This window comes from Micropterus dolomieu, linkage group LG19, assembly GCF_021292245.1.
Source record: "Micropterus dolomieu isolate WLL.071019.BEF.003 ecotype Adirondacks linkage group LG19, ASM2129224v1, whole genome shotgun sequence".
NCBI classification, from domain to species: domain Eukaryota; kingdom Metazoa; phylum Chordata; class Actinopteri; order Centrarchiformes; family Centrarchidae; genus Micropterus; species Micropterus dolomieu.
This window is the reverse complement of record NC_060168.1, coordinates 27,222,885-27,240,912: the sequence shown is the minus strand read 5'-3', so window position 1 is coordinate 27,240,912 and position 18,028 is coordinate 27,222,885. Positions and strand designations below refer to the sequence as shown.

At 38.9% G+C, this 18,028-nt stretch overlaps 1 protein-coding gene across 10 annotated transcripts in view; it reads right to left on the bottom strand.

Moving 5' to 3' along the window:
* Positions 1–18,028, bottom strand: part of rapgef2b (Rap guanine nucleotide exchange factor 2b) — a 107,872-nt gene that overhangs the window by 88,758 nt on the left and 1,086 nt on the right. The window lies entirely within an intron of this gene.

The following is an 18,028-nucleotide window of genomic DNA, read 5'->3' as shown; positions in this document are numbered from 1 at the left end:
AGTCGAAGAAGGAACGGTCGTTCTAATCACAGCACTTTGGGGTGGGGAGGATTTGTTGTCGTTCTGTTTCAGAAAATAGCTGTGAAAAACACAAATTAATCCCCCGCGACTTGGGAGCGAGGACGACCTAGTTTGATAACAATTGCTCACTTGTCACTGCGGGGTGAGCTTTTAACTCAGTACCTTCAGCCTCTGAACTTTACTGCAGCCGCTTCAAGGTTGGAATTAAACAATGAGGATGTGGTATGCGAAAACAGCTCATTAAAGGTGACACAACCATGATTTAAGAATCAAATGAACATTTATGTTTGAAATGCAAAATATGTGGACTTTGGGTTTTTTATATTAGATCTTATTCAGTGGTTAGCAAAAAGCTCAAAAATTTATTTTTCAATTTAAAGCAAATTGCAACCTACTTTTATTTAAACTAATGTAGCCTCCTGTAACTAGGAAATGCATCTATTCATGAATTCTTTAAGTCATTTTTGTGCAGCCCCATACCACGTCGTGATCCAGAACATTCCCTTTTGAAGGTTTGACCTTTTCCAGGTTGGCCTTTCTATGCCAACAACCCCTCATTCAGTGATGCGTCGGTATTCCTGGATCCTGTTACCGTGACAGCGGAGGGGCCGTCTTGTGTGTCAGGCCGGGGTGAGGCTTGCATTCCTCAGATGACACTGGCTAGATAATGTCTCAGTGTCCACACCAACAGACGCGCACGCACACACACACGCGAGGCCTAGAGAGGCCATCACAGCCGTGCGTTCCACCCCCTACTGCTCGCTAACCTATGTAAGGTACTATTTAGCATACCAAGTGGTGGAGCCATCTGCGTCAACTATTAGAACCATGCATCTGGGGACCTGCTGGGACACAACCAGTCTTAAAAGAGGGCTGCAACTAACAACTATTTTCATCATCAATGAATCCGCTCAGTCCAACCTGACGGTTTCGAATATCTTACTTCAAAAATAATAAGCAACCATTTTGATAATTGATGAATGTGTTCAGGCACTTTTCAAGCAAGACGACATCTGAAGATATCACTTTCAGATTTAGAAAATGGGAATTATTTAATGTTTTCTGACATATTATATATCAAAAGATTAATCCACAAATAACAGAAGTGTTAGTTGCAGCCATACTTTACCTGACAGCACATCAAAGCAAAATGTCCGTCAGGTCTTCTGTCGGGGTTCATTAGTTAAACTGCTGAATGTCACTTTCATTAAAAACAACCACAAAGACAGCAAAACCCTTTTCTCCGCACCAGACTTTAACGCAGCCTTGCATAAAATGAAATGTCAGTCTCATCAATGTCTGGCTGTCTAATAAAGAGCATATGACTGCATCAGAGGCTGAATAACAATAAAAGTGAGTGCTGGAGCATAATTAAGTGGACAGAGCTGCTGTAAGAGGAGGTAAATAGCCTGTAGCAGTGTAACGAGGTAAACAGACCACTGGGAGTCAGACAGCCAGTGCTGAAGGTTGGAAGGTCACGTTGCCTACGGTGCAGTATCTGCTAATGGCAATATATTGCATTATATTGTCTTCTCAGCACAAACGCCGCAGCGTGTCTGTGTCAGTTTGCCAAGTGGGACTGAGGAAGACCACTCCCCTGAAGCAGACAAAACAGCAGTGACAGCAGTTTATTCCAAATGTGCACAACGTTCATCATACACCTCAGGGGCAACAGTATGATGTTCCACTGGGTGCCACTGTGTGCATGTCCGTCTCTGCTTGTGTTAATATGCGTGTGTCCATGTGTGTATTCCTTTGCCTTTGTTTGTACATTCCCCGTGTTAACAGGGTGACCAGCAGCTGTCCTTGAATCTCTATTGACAGAGAGTGTGGGATCTGCTGGGTATTTTTATCCATTAGCCTATGTGAGAGAGCAGGTGGAGGCTTGTGGGCTACAACAAGGTCACACAGTGACGAGTGCTGCTACGCCGCTATCTGTGGCTGTTCTGGTCAAACGTCGAGGTCTGAGTGCCTGTTTTACAAAGACACAGCATGTGATGATAGCAAAGGGTTCACTGGCAGAATGGAAGAGCTCATTTCCAAAACATTACATTGATTCCTTGGGGAAAAAACATAAACTGAAGATAATCCTTCAAAAGACCACAAAAACAAAAGAATCCTGGCACCGTTTGTGTGATATCAAACCTGTAATTATCCTGCACACTGCAATTTAACAACTATTTCTTTATATTTTGAATTAATGAAGAATGAGAGCATCAAGTAACACTTTAAACATTCTTGATAAAAAAAGAACACAAATGTCCTTCATGTTTTGCCACAAGGACTACATTAAAACCATGTGCCACCTGAATGAAGCTGGCACATACTACACAAAGCTAATTAACAGCCTTATTACCATTAAGCACTTGTTGTTAACTCAACAGGTTAAGCTAGCCGAGCACATGGCCCTCTCCTTCCTCTCTGCCATGGATGCTGATTTAAGTGCTGGACAACAATCACACTTCCACTTGTTCAGACTATTTAAGAAGAACATGGGACTCTCCTTTGTCTACAGGAAGGCATCTGGTACATCCAGCCATCCTCCACTTTCACTTTTACACCAGCTTGATGGATTTTCCTGAGTAGAATTACACCTCTGAATGATGGTGGGTGGCAGAAGTGGCCGGTAGAGCAGAACAACTTCCCAGTCAGACAGAATTTGAAAGCACTTGGGAGCTGCTGTTTATTTCCCACCATGGTCAGGCAGCTGGTGGACACGGTGACTGGCTGGAACAGGAATCAGGGAGGCATGTGAATGAGCTTAACAGCACCTACTTGAGCTGCCTGCCAGTACAAAACCCTCAAGAACTAAACTGCAGTCTGTCTCTTTAGGCATTCAAATTAGATGCATGTAAGACTGCACAAGTAGCAGCAGATTGTGAGTTAGTCTTTTACAAGAACTGTGCAACAATTCAAGTGGAGGTTTTTTTTTTCAAATAAATAATAAAAGGTGTGCAAGTTTCATAGAAAGCCAACACATTTGTTTTAGCAGTAAGCATATCTAAATAAATGCTAAGGGTTAACTGACCTTTCTAACCCATCTGCTTTGATCAGTGCTGCAGCCAGATGACACAGATGTTTGTTTGGAAGTGTATGCATGTGTGTGTGTTTAGCCCAGCAAAACCAACCTCCAGCAACCTCCTCTAAAGATAAAGATCATGTTATATAAAGTGTCAGCTTGAGTATCATTGTGGCATGTCAATATATCTTAAAGTGTTACAATTGGGTTGAGAACAACTTATTGCTGCAGCTCACTAACTCACTCTGATGAATGCACGATTGCAAACCAGCACAAGCAGCAACACAAAATGTCCCATCAATGAGACAATCATCCAACTGAGACAGATGTGTGGCAATTAAAAATTATTTTCAACAATGTAATTATGCCTGCTTTGACTGTGTGGTTACATATATATATAAATAATTGTTTTATGGATGATAATGTAAACATAGAAAGGCCCAGAATAACAGAAATACTGGGATTACCATTTTGTACATCGAGGATGAGAGTTTCTCTAAGTTATGGGGTAAGAAAAGAAATAATTGATGAGGACAATGAGGAAGGAGCTTGTGGTCAGCATTAATGAAGAGCTGCATTGTTCACAGTACACGTACAGAACGATTTATTAATCAGTATGATTTATACAAAGAACTGCACAAGGTGAGAGAGGATAGTTTCTTGCTTCGAGCACGTGTAGTGAATATTAATTCAGAATCTGCAGTAAACACTGTAAGGACGCAATAATGCACTCGTCCTTGAGGGTATAAGAAAGACAAGTTGTCCAATAAGTAAAAATTAACTTTCCTGCATCAGTCTGGTGCCATCCACATAGCATTAGTCAAGCCACACAGATACAGGATCTCACAGCGATCTAATTAGCACTGAATGATATTTGCTGACACAGTCGCACCTCCCATAATACCACAGTACTGTCACACGTGGCATGAATTCAAAGCTTTTAACAGTAACACAAGAATAAATTATGGATCTGGGATAATCCTTCACCAGCCCAACTGTGATGGTGTGTTATGAGGAAAATTAAGTTAAACACCTACTCAGATACAAATGGTGTTTAACATGTCATTGTTCTTTTAAATGTTTGGACTTCAAAATTGAGCAGTTACAGCAATTTCTTCAACTGCAGATGCAAGATGTGAACACAACATAGGATCACCTTTTAGGATGATTTGGCAAACTGGGTCTGTCAGCTGTTTGGTGCTGAGGCAATGTACAGCTGGTTTTTCGAGCTCTCTGAAAAAAGCTGCCTGCTGCAGCCGAAAACAACAATATGAGAGTGAACCAAAACAGTAAAGTTGCTGCCCGGACAGATAAACAATGAGCTGAAACACACTAAAGCTCTGTAAAGCTGGGGGGAGCTGCAGATTGAGGTGATAAAACTCAGCAGGTTATCATTAGGAGCGACATATTATTTTCACATTGTTATTATAAAAGATATCACTGTATGCAACTAATATGTTGTCAAGATTACTTCTAAAGATTTAACATGGTCTGTTCTTGGACTTGATAACGGTTATATCTTTTATCCATCTGGGGTGAACGCAAGTCAAATTTTACACCAAAAAAAGCAAACAACATCCAGTGTGCAGCCTTTTGACACGGTCTTTGACCACAGTTTTGCACCATGACAGCCGCTACTCTGATCACAGCCTTATTCAGAGTCAACCACTGTACCCAACTTTAAACACAGCCTCAGCCCACATTCTGCATCTAAGTCTGCACAATTAATATATTAACATTAAAAAGCCCTGTTCTGAAATCTCAGTTTAGAAAGTGAAACAATGAGGCAGCATCAAAAGACAACACATGGCTGTAAAAGTAATTATTATGTGCTTTCCTATGGTATAGAATTGCAACAAATACAGTCTGTAAAAAAAAATGCCAAACATTTCATGTTTCCAAGGAGAATTTGCAGCTTTCCTTTTCATTACATTATTGTAAATTTTATATTTTGGAATGTGGGAGTATTGGTCGGTAAAAAAAAAAAAGAGCCTTGGGCTATGGGATGTTGTGATGCAGTGTCTCTGCAGAAGACTTTAAGATCATTATGAATGCAATTTAAGACATATTTCATTTCTATACTGGCCAAAAAAAGTACAAACAATATTTCTTCATTGCTTTTATATGACTGATGTTTAGCTACTGTGTGTCAAGTCCAAAGAACCGCCGCTTTTAATGTTAGCACAGATCCAAACGCTGTCCGAAGGTTACTTACAGGAGTTAACACTGTTTAGACTACAAGTTCAATACGAAATTTCCCCAAAAACACATTAAAAAGCAGGACAGAACTTAATGCAACTTCACAACGATACACAACAATATAAATTATTGGTTTCCGGTGCATCAGCTATATTGATTTAACAACAAACTATATTCAAAATTGATTATTAAAACAATAAATCTCAGTTCTTTTTTGATTCAATAAAGACTAATTATCATGATATCTTGGGTAAAAACAGCACACTTTTTTTAGCGATAAACATGCAGCCTTAACCACAACAATGGCTCAGTGTGGATTCAACGGTGGAAACAAAGAGATCTCTCAGTTCTGTCATTGAACCTCATCTTAGCAGGTCTGTACCCGGGAACAAAGCCAACTGTCCGGCCAAATGAAACCCGCTCCATCTCGCTCAAACAAAGGCCTCAAAGAGGTGCAGCGCAATCATCACAAAGTTATGCAACATCGTATAAAGATCAATTCACGAGAGCTCAAAAACAAGGAGAAAAGGGTAGGTTGGATAAAATGGGATGGGGATGTGCTTTAATCTTCCTGGGGCAAGTGGCTTGCTTGGTGGCCTAAATGATCCAAAAATGCTTGGTTCCAGCTTCCCCCACTTTCTTCTGTCCAATTAACTTGATGCAAATAGAAGCCAAAGGCTGGAGGAGGGTTACTAATGAAATCCCCCAGAGTTCCACAATGGGGGAAGAATAACACTGATTTCCAACTCTGTCTGGGTTCAATACTTTGCTGTGACGGCATCCATTTGGTCTGTAGAGTCATTAATCCCATTGAAATATTTATGGAATTCAATAATCAATCTTTTAAATCTCTGCTGGGTTCTCCTATTGCCTTCTGCATACGGTAATTGCAGCGTTACACTGCTACTCTGGCTGGAGGTTGCTAGGAAACAACCAGAGAAACTCTTTCACTACGAGAACTGCTTTCACACAAGCCAAATTTCTCTTTTAGGGCCCCAACACCAACAAACACTCCCTGGTCACCACAGGAACATTAGAGTTGATTTGGAAGAAATCGATTGTAAAATATAATGTACTGTTGTTTAGGAGCATGTCTTGCTGATGTTGTTGTGGCAGCATAAGAGGATGTGTTTTAGTAAGCATCACTTTAAAACAATACCCTTTTACATACACAAGGATATTCAGATAATGGTCAACTGATGTATGTTGCCTTGGCTGAAACGCATAATTTGTGTATTTTCTGTTTTTTTTTTTTCCCCTCTTAGGGAATGTGTAACTCTGGTTTACTCCATATTTTTGTACCAAAACACCTGTACATCCTGTTTTATGGACACAAGAAAAGAGAGTCTTCACCTACACTTTAACTAAATATGGAATGGAGACTTACAAAAAACATTATTCAACATTGCCAATATGCAACTGAAAGTACTTTATGGAATACTGCATTACACATGCAACAAAAAAACACTGCCAGATTTAACGGACGAGAGACTACGGCTCAATACAAATCAACCAAAATCTATTAGAGACATAATTTGGCACATGAAACGTGCATGCATGACAAAATTAGTTTTAAATGCAACCTTGGCAGTGCCAGTGGTCTCATGTTTGGAGTGTTTCCAGAGGGTCTCTGGGATGCAGGACTATCAGCACATGAACAGCATGTTCCCTCTGAGCTGGAAGCTAGCCAGCAACGTTGCCTTTGTTAGTAACTATATGACATTGTTATCTATGCTCTTTCGTGATTTGCCATCACAGTGGAGCGGGATTTAGTGCCTGACTGTGTAAGGTGTGACTCCTCACCTTTTTATCTCAAAAGGCTGTGATTGTCACCCATTAAACCTTCTATCAAAAGGAGACAATGAAAGTGTTGTTCTCAAATAACACTTTGGTTAATGTGAGCTGATGAAGAATCTGGTGAGCTGCCAATTAAGGTCACAACAGCTAGAGATAGAGGTGCTGTGAGAGCCACTTAAGCATATAAAGTCAACTATGCCTACAGCGTGAAAATCATGCATAATAATTCTAACTACAATCTTGAAGCATACATTAATGCCTGCTGTGAGGGAAAGTGCCAATTCTTGAAGGCCTGCTCAGGATCTGAATCATGCCCTGCTCAGTAACTGATCATAGTGTTCTTGTGTTTAGTATCTACACCACATTGGTGCGCCCAGCTCGCCTAGTCTTGAATGGAAGTTTCCTGTTTACAGAGTTGCCTTATGATCCCACCCAAGGCCTTTCACTTCACTCAGACTAAAATAGGCCTCAGTTCCAGACGGATGGGGATTTCAGGCTATATCCTGAGGATGTTTCACAAAAGAAACATGGCGAACCATTGTGATCTTTTAAGACTTCAGTCACAAGTTAAGGTTTTCCCTCTCCATTGCAGCACTTAAGCTAGTAAAAGTCAAAAGGGAAAAAAATGCAGATCTTTTGTTTTTTTTTATATAATATAATTTTATGGAACTTTCTAAAGGACTTAACTGTTCAATTTGATCTACTTTAGCTTAATGGTAGAATTACCACAATTTGTAAATTAAAAAAAATAATAATTTTATTCTCATAAAGCCAGGGGCACTTGACGTTTGGTAATATATGTTTTCACAGGAAAGTGACAGTATGTATTTCTATTTTTGTCAATAGAAATACCAAGTATAAGACCATAGTCTTTAAATTCTCTAATGCATGGAATTAATTTATGCAGTAAATTTTCTATATATTCCATAAAAAATTTTGGTTCTCTTATTGCAATTATGACAGTTTTCATATAAAATTAAGCTAGATGTTAGATGGTTGCTCATTGGGTATTGGGCTATAATACAAGTCTTTGTTTAAGTCTGCTTGGCATGTGTACAACTGCAGTTGGTATAATTTAGCTAAAACAGCTATTCTCAGAGCAGCGACAAAATAATTGCTTTGACTTTAACTGTTTTTGACAAGCAGAAGCTGGTTGTAACAGGGAGTCATTGTGTTGGGTCCACACCACACTTGCTGGTGGATTCAAAGCACTCAAGCCTATAGGAAAGCATGCATGAATGGCCTGCATCTTTCCCTCCAATTATAATCAAATACAGTCTTAATTTAGCCCAACAATAACATAGCCACAGTCAGACCTACACAAGTGGGCAGTATAACAAAGCCATCAGATGAGAATGCTGTCCAAGTGTTAGTCATTACAGTGCAGAGGTAAATATGCTCTATAACATGGTCATAAATGGACATGGTCAAATTACATTTAGCATAGCAATAAGTCAAACTGCTCAATAACAGTTGAAATGTGTTTAAAAGCTCACCTGTAATATTAAATAAATGATTGATGGACAAAAATATTTTATTTCAAAACAAATATGAACACTTTAAGTTTGTTTTACTGTGCGTAAGGTTTTTTTTTCCCTGACTGCAAACAGAATTTCTTCCTTGGATAGATGGAAAGTTAAGAAAAGACAAACGTATTACCTATCACTTAAAGTTGAAAGGTTTTACAACAGCTTCTATTTAGGCATTTGTTTAAATCTCATGAAATAGGCCACAAATGTTTTGTCACTAAAATAACGAACATGTGAATTTAGGAACTTTTGTCAGTTACAATGGCCTCACATCCATTGACACTACACCACATAGGTTGATTTTATTTTCAAGTGGGAGAAATAGTCACCCGGCATCAGCCATTATTCTCTGTCCTTGGGTTGAATCATTTCTCATCTTCTTGAGTTTTCACTTCACACATATTCAGCACTTTCTGACTAATCAGCAGTGATGAGAAACACTGTGCAACTGTTCACTCTTGACACAGAATCACATTAACAAAATGTATGACGCAATTGCGGAAATGCACTCTAGGGGCTGAGGTTTCACAGTAAATACATTTGCAGGACCATCAGGATTCTGTCATTTTGACTGATGTTACACAGCTCCTCTATTACTGTGACTGTTTCTTGCCCATTGTGTTGTGCTGTGTTGTACAGTTCAGACTGTGATCCTTTTTCTCAATAATAGAGTCTAATGTGCAGGCTTTGCCTTACAAACAGAACAGAGGAGTTAACCACATTGCTTAATCAATAACAAATAAGCAAATACTTCTATAAGAAGATTGCACACGCATTAGCCTCTCAGAAAAACTGCTACTGTGGCATTATGAAACCCTATTTTTGACACTTGGTCTTTTCTCCATCAAGGCTACATAACACATAAGCAGATCTGCATACTAATCATGGCAAGAATGATTAATGAATAGGGTTTGCTCTCAGCAGGAATGGTTTAAGTGTGAAGGAAACATAGGGCCATATGGGAAAACGTCTGGCAATGGATGGCTGTTTGAGGTCAACCAAGGCAAGTGTCAATTAGCCCGGGCAAGGTCTGAGGGGCAGATGAACTCATGCCTTTTAATAAATAATGCTCAGCCGTAACTGACAACACAGCATTTTGTGGAAAATTATTGCTCAAACGGTGCGAAAAAGATCCTACTACAATGTCACCAGAGTGAAATCAATGTCAGCTGAGCTGAAAGGGGAATGTTGCATCACGGCAATAACTTATGTTTCCACAAACGTGTCCCAGAGGTAAGGTCCTAAAAAATCTGGGCACACACAAGCTCTCTGGTTTAAGAGTAGCAGAGAGCATCCTGATAATCTCAGACTGGCACCCAAGCGATCCGGACTCTGAGCCATTAGAAAGAGAATGTAATTGGTGGTTCAGTTTAGGCAAGCTAAGATAATTATCCCCTTCTTCCCAAAAGCAGGAAGTGGGAAAAACTGTCAAACATTCCAGGGAGAATCAGATTATGTTGAGGCCTTGGGTAACATAATCTAGAAATTTTCCCTAGAAAAGACACAGGGCTGCAGAGTTGGAAACGTGACCAGCTACAGGTTACACAAACCCCCAGGGACCAATTACAAAGATAAGGTTTCAAATAGATATTGTACACCAATCCACTCCACGGCACACAGGAAGTGGAACAACAGTATTCCTAATCACTGATATATAAATGGGGGAAACAATGTTGTGTGGAAGCCTTTTTTCTACATTGCTTTATTTTTAGGCTTCGTAGGGCTATTTTCCCCATTTTGTTTTCTTTTTAGGCTGCCCACTATGCCTCGTGTGCCCACTGGCAGAACTCAAGGACTGCTGCAGCAGCAGTTTTCACTTTTGACAACAACATACATTAGCAAAGACAGCTGTTTTTGCTCGTACTAGCGTTGTAATGAATCACCTCTTTTAGCTCACATGGCAAGTAATTACCTGCCTACCACCAGAACAGCTGTTAATAAACCACAGTTTGCATGAGGCATGACAGGCCACATTAGGATCAAAGGCACATCCAGCAAACAGTGTTATGAGCATTACAGACACTGAGTAAAAGGTCTCGAAAGAATGGGAATTTAGGAAAATGTTATCACAAATACTTCTTTCTCTAACAGTCCTCTGATCTGTCACCATCCCACACTTTCACTTTACACACCAGTCCACATTTACCATGTTGTGTGTATTTGCAGACACACAATTGGCTGGTGAAAGGAGATTAGCTTTATTGCTTTTCAAAGAAGGTCAAATGATGGATTATGGGATCTTTGAACTTGTAAGCATCCCATCCTATTCAAGATTTGCATGCAATAAAGTTTGACTTTCAAAAGTGTGTTTCTTTGTAATGATAGGTTATTTGTTCAGTAGAATGATGTCACCTTGTCACTTGGACTAGAGGATATCTTTGCTATCTTCACATCAGGGACAACAATGGAAATAAGTCTTTGACTTCATAGTGGCATCACTGACATTTGTATTTGTTTGACGTCCTCCTTAAATTCTGTATACTTTGTCATAAAATTATAAATTTGTTTGGATTTGATCATAAAAGAAATGATGAATATTTGAAAGCTTTACCTTAAGCAGGTGAGCAATTCACAAGAGGCACAATGTTAATGAAACTGGCTGTAGTTGCTGCAAGTAGACAAATATATAGAGCTATACTGCTAATGAACCTGGCTGTGGTTCCACAGTAAAAAAAAAAAAATCTTTCTACCGACTACACTGATATCAGTTTTGTGTTCTGCCAAATAAAGACTTTTATTTCAACGCGATTATTAAAGCATTCATGTCACCCTGTTTCCTTCCATTTGTTAATGATTGAACATTTTTATTACGTGGAAAAAGCTGTAAGCACGTTTAGTCCAACTCATACATTAAAATCTCCAAAGACAATAGCATTATAATTTTGTTTTTACGCAGCATAAAATGTACTGATCTTGACCCTGTTTGTGCAACATCAACTATCTTTAAGTGCCATTGTTAGAAATACTGTAAACAAGTATTAGCTGCATGGTGAACCCATATACCGGGATTTAGAGATCCCTAATCACACAAATTAATCAGCTCTCCATCTGATCCACTTTATGTCTGAGCAGTTCACCAAGAGGCAGGATTATAAAGCAGATTATACACCAGAGTGAGCCTGTTCTGCGTGGGACAGAGGCTAAAAAGCAAATTCACTCAAAAGATGTCTGGTAGTTGTTCACATCAATGACATTAAAACCATTTTTTTAAAAGCCCAAAACATATGTATTTAGCTTCAATTCAGAAGTGATTACTGAAACTACAATAGAGAGATGTAGTCTGTTGTGACAATTTGTGTTAGTCACTGATTTAGAGATTGCCTACTGAATTTTTTAAAAAGTACAAAAGTTGTGCAAAGTCTTTTCTGTGTTGTAAGTGTCACTTTTTCCAAATGCTGGAATTTCCAAAATCTCATTTAGGAATGAAGCTCTTAATGACAGCCACAGCAAGTAGCGTAATTCAATAGCAGTCATGTAAATATTGCACGTCAGGAATGGTTTATTCTCTAAGCTCTCCAAGCAGCCAAGTGGGTCTGGGGCTAAGTTATGTAAAGATTGTGGTTGCTCAGTGGCGTGAGGTCTATTGCCTTCTGCTGTGATAGCAAATGGAATTTCTGTAGCCTTGACTCCAGGGCTGTTTTTCTTTGCTTTAAAAATATCTCAAGGAATGCGAACATAAAGAACTGAAACATGCCTTTGACATTATAATGTGTGTGATTCTGTTACAACAAATGTACAGTGTGACCATGATCGCAACATCACGGACCATCCGACAAGCTGGGGCAGGGGCCAATGCAACCCAAGGACTGCACACATTCATTGACATTTTCAATCAAATGAACCACTAAAAGTTCAACTGGAAGTATTTGCTGTGCACAATACTGCTAATCTGTCAAAATAAAAAGGGCAGGCTCTTTTTAAGTTTTGCAAAGTTATGGGAATAAAAAGGTTCAACCCGACAGATCAAAGCATATGCCAACATTCAAGATCAGAATATGAAAGTAGCCACAGCTGACAGAATACTGCAGAACAAGCAACTCAGAAGCCAGCATGAGGTCTCACAATAAACATGTTAGAATTTTTGTTACTTTAACTTCCTCGCACCCTCTATTGTTTAAAAAGGAACACGGATATGATTCTGCCGAAGGAAATCAAGGATACTTCTGCAAACTTGGCAAAATGATAACTTCTTTCACATGCAGCTCCTGAGGAAGTCTCCACCTTAAAACATTTTTGACAGTGTTTACTGTTTGGCAGTGTATTTGTAATTGTCCCCAGAACGTTGCACATGACATATGATCTTGAGTGACTTGTACCAAAAGCACTCTAGCCTATCTTCAACTTCAGCTGTAAATGGAATAATCTTTCTGAACTTATCACATTATGTGACGCTGAAATGACTGACTGAATGAACTGATTAATCCAGAAAATACCCAACAGATTAATCAATAAAAACAAAATAATCATTGGTTGCATCTCTAATACTGTGCAACACCACTCAACATTCATATAGGGAGAAATCCGCTGTAGGCCAGACAAAACGTCATTTATTTGACATAATCATCCTAGATTGACATTAAACAGATAAGGACTATCTTGATGATGAAATACTACTTGAAGTATAAATCTACATATATACTTAAATACCCACCTACTTTTCATTATTAGATTTTAGGGAGTAGCAGGCGCACATGCCTACGCAAACATCCTGGTATATTCCAGTAAGAAATTTCTGAAATGTTTTCTGGCTTGTAGTCAACCATGGTATCAAACATTAATCTGTACAATTAAACTGCATAACAGCCATAAATGCCATCTTCCTGCAATAAAAAGGTTATATTTATGATTTAAGATTCAACCTTTTCATCAGTTGCTCCCTATGCAGCTATAACACTGAAGAATCAATACTTTTAACGCAGTAATCAATATTTTTATGGGTCCGCTGACCAGTAGGCAGCGCTATGGTTTATGGCCATCACAATATCATGGGGAAAAAGCTGATGTGTAATTAAAAGTATTATTCAAATGAGCCAATCAGGAGCTGTGCTGGTCTTCTATGTGGGTATGGGACGTTGTTTCTTTCTTCCCTTCCTGAAATCATCCCCTGTATTTAAACTGGGAGGAATACGTCACTGTGACCGCGGTGTGTGTAACCACTTGGGCCTACACTCAGCCTCCACTTTCAACACAAGAATAACATGTGACATCACTTTACTTCTACAGGGTCAGCAGCGTTGCACAGCCCAAGCAAAACGGCAAGGAAAACAGTGACAAAATTTCCTGAATTCACTGGAGTTTTGGAGGATTAGAAACCCCTGTGTTACCTGGGAAAGTGACACCATTATAACTCCTGTCGGAAGAAAAACTTTGTACAGAAGTCCATCCTTCTTTTTCTGCAAGCAACCTGGAGCGTTTTTAAATAGCCTAGATATTCATATGCAAAAATAGGAAGGCAGTCACAAAACAACACCCAGCTTCAGAAAATAAAGAGCTTTGTTTTCAAGCCATTCTTCTGGCTTAAGTTCAAAAAGCTTCATGACGCTTTCCTCTTCCTTCTGCTTATACTGGGCAGGATGCTAAGGGGCAGGGCAGCTTCGTGCTCATCAGTAATTTTACAAACTGTAGCATCTACTTCTTTTTTATACTTACGTATACCTTAATTTGTTAAGGATGTCTAAAATTACAGTATTTATAATAGTAGCTCTGCAAGTGAATAGATTTTTTTTATTTTATTTACAGCCAACAACCAAAATGTGATTCAATATTCAATTGGCTATTTATTATTATTCATTTATAGGTATTGTACTTCCAGTTATTTAAAATTAAATATAGCATTACACAATTTCATATATAATGAATGTCCATTTATTTTCATATGTGGGCAGGTCTGTGCTAATAAATACATCAGTTTCAGCTTAATTTAAAAGTAAAAATTATTTTCCTTTCCGTTATTGCTGACTCTTATTTGCACACTTTTCTGCAGTATCATGCCATGGTTGTTCTACAAACTCTTTTTACTCACAACAACTCACTAGGGTCAAGAATATCTATTAAAAGGCCCAAAATGCATTTGTTTTCTCCTTAGTCTCTTCCAGTACAGTCACAAGCCTTCACTGATCTCATGTGCTGGTCAAGAATATGTGGAAACAATGTAAAGTAGGTAGCTTGTCCCTCCAGCTATGTGGCTGTAAAGCAGGGTCACCGCAGCGGAGGATTGTTTGTGGCCTTTAGCTTTGCCACCTGGCTAAACAAGCAGAGAGCCTGTCCTGAGTCCAGTTACTTGCTGCAGAAACAGACCAGCTGAAGCAGAAGTATTCATTTGTGCGCCATGGGCAGTCAAGAGTGTGCTGGGTTTTGTTCCTATAATACCAAATAAAAATGATTTCCACTCATTTATTCCTGATTACGTGGTGCTGTCTTGGGTTCACACTCTTGGTCCTTTGTGACACACAGTTGAATGATGTGATAAAGAGATGGATGCTGCATAGAAATATACACTTCAGTGCCTTTATCGTCAAAAGTAATGACATTAGATTTGCAGCCAAGAGAATGTCGTAGACTTTAACACACAAAGCCTGTGCTTCATGTTCGATAATGAACACACACTCTAGGGAAGCAACAACTTATTTTAGACAAAGATTAATTCAATGGCTGTTGGTTACAAATGGATTTGTTTTTATAAATGAATACAATCTCAAACAATATTGACCAATGCCAATCACAACTAACCAGAGAACAAAGAGATGCCTTAAAACATCTTATTTTGTCTGAACAACAAAAATTCAAAAGGCATTTATAACGAAAGAGATACGAAGCAACCGCTCAAAATGAATAGGCTGTATCAACAGAGTGTTTGGTATTTCTACTAGATAGACAGAAGACAGTGCATGTGTTTTACAGTGTCTGTGGTGTCCTGAAGAATCAACTGCCATAACTTTGATTAATGTAATAAGACATTGTAGCTAAGACCCTGCTAAACATGACGGTGGTAAATATGGGCCGATACTAAAATCCCGCTGCTGAGGGAGGCTTGCTGTCATTATGTCGTCTGCAAATCTGATGTGTGATGTGCCTGTCCTGGTATGGTCTCCTGCAGTCATGTACAGAGAAGAAAAAGACATCCCTAATGGGAGACAGTGGATGAGAAGCTCTCTTAAGATAAAACCCTTTGAACTCTTATTTGATTAAGTCTACATGATGAAATCCATCATCCTTACCTCCCAGTTAAGATTAAATTAAAAAAAGCTTAACGTGTGTGGTGGGATTGGGTGAAAAGTCATCTTATAACTGGAGGGTCCCAATTCAAACCCTGCAAAACATCTAGCATGTCCATCAACTAACTGAAACAACACAACGCTGTGCTATTGAGAATCACACTGCAATGCAATTCATTATTAAATTTGGACATGAAAAAGAAATTGGAGATCAAATAGCCATGTCATGTTATCTTAATTCATATCACAACCGCAAAAATGTGCAGACCTTTGAAAACTATGACAATGTGGTGCATTTCCAGTTACAGGAAACTGACAAAGCCAGTGTGAACACTAGCTGTCAAGCGGTCAGTTATTTAACCTGCCATGTGACAATGGGGTGAGGCAGAGGGTCAATCCCACTGTGGTCAGTCTTGAGCGATACAGACAGATCCCTGTAACCGTTAGCTAATCCTGACAGAGAAGCCTGCCAACCACCATTAGGATAAACTATGTCAGCCACCACGCTCGCTAGACACTTGAAAAGAATACAGGGAAAGGTGCTGCTATTAAAAAAAACACACCAACATAAATGTCTAAAAGACTTTAGTTTTGATAAACATGCTGTCTCGCTTTTCTGCAGAATAACCACAAGCTTTCTACTGGACTTTATTCCTGGGACAAAAAGGCGTGGACTTCACTGTGATGCAACTGAAAAATGACATGGATGACGTGTTTCTAAATACATCCATATTCTGTTGGGACTTACTCACACTTACTTCTGACTAAATCATTTTCAAACGTAGTCATTAATTAATTGTTCAAACTGTCCTAGTTCGCCTCTCTATTCCTTTCATTCAAAATGCAACCATTTCAAAGACCTCATGAATGAAATGTTTGCACACTGACTCAGTGTGGGTTCATACCATGGCTCCAGAGTGTTGAAGGACCTCAGACATACCAGTCTTATTATTATTATTTTTTTACTAAATCTTCAAGCTTCAGTGTCTTTTAATCTGACTATTTTCCAGCTCAGAAATTGCTTCATTTATTCTCACATATTCTAGTCAAGTTTGGAAAGTTTCAGAAACAGCATTCACACATTGAGATGAGACCGAAAGTGAAGCTGATGTCACTGTCAGGTGGGTTAGCAGGATGAGGAAGGTTATATGACTATACAGGTGTTATAGAGGTACCAGCATTGAATCACATCCTCACTTCCATATCACAGTGGGGAACATGAAAAAGCAATTTACACTATTTACAGAATCATGTCATTAAAACGACCAGCAATTATTTCCTTCTGAGGAAATCACCGCTTCCTTGAGAAATAATGCAAATATCAGGCTATATTTGGCTTTATGATTGACAATTCAATCCAACATTATAAAATTCACTGGTTTTGATAAAAGATTAATGTTTTTTTTTTTAATTACAGCTCTGATATAAACTACAAAGGCTTAGTCATGGTTTAGATAAATATTGCTGCTACTGTTGCCAACCAAATTCTGTATCCATGTCCTTGTTTCCAAATCATAGCCTGCATAAAGCTGTACCATGGGTCTAATAAAGTTAACAAGCTGTCAATGAGACCATAATTTTTTCCTCAAAGTCAGATAGACAGGCAGACGGCTGTGCCACTAACTGTAGCCCACTGGTTAAAGTGGTGGCCTATTGATTGTCCATTGTGTGTAAAGCCTTTGCTGAAGCAGCATCCATTTGCAATGGAAGCAAATGAAATAATATTCTGTGTACTTGCAATGTATAACTGCTAATATCTGAAGGCCTGCAAGCTTAGGTGTGTGTGTGTGTGTGTTTTCCCACAGGATTTGCATGTTCAGAAGTCACACAACTGGCACTCCATACTTCAAAGAGGAAGCTAATAGTATGAATCAGATGATACTGAGGTGATATTGTGAACTGCAGGTGCTCTGCTTTAAAACAAATAATAACCTAACAAGGTATTTTTCCCCCCTCTTATTCTATGCTACTGCAGCACATGAAATGTCCCCATGTCTGTCTATCTCCAGAAAAGAACCCATCCAATAAAAACTCACAAAGAAAGCAATGACAAAACATGATTAGGTCCAAACAAAGAGAAAAAAAGGGGCTATAAAAGAACATCAACCTAACTCTGAAGCATTGACCTTTAAATTGTGTCTCCGTGTGACAAAAATGATTAAAAATGAAATAATAAATGACAAGGGGTAACGTCTGTTTTAGTCGGCTAGTATGCGCTATTGGTTAAATTAGGATTAGCCGCAGCCGTG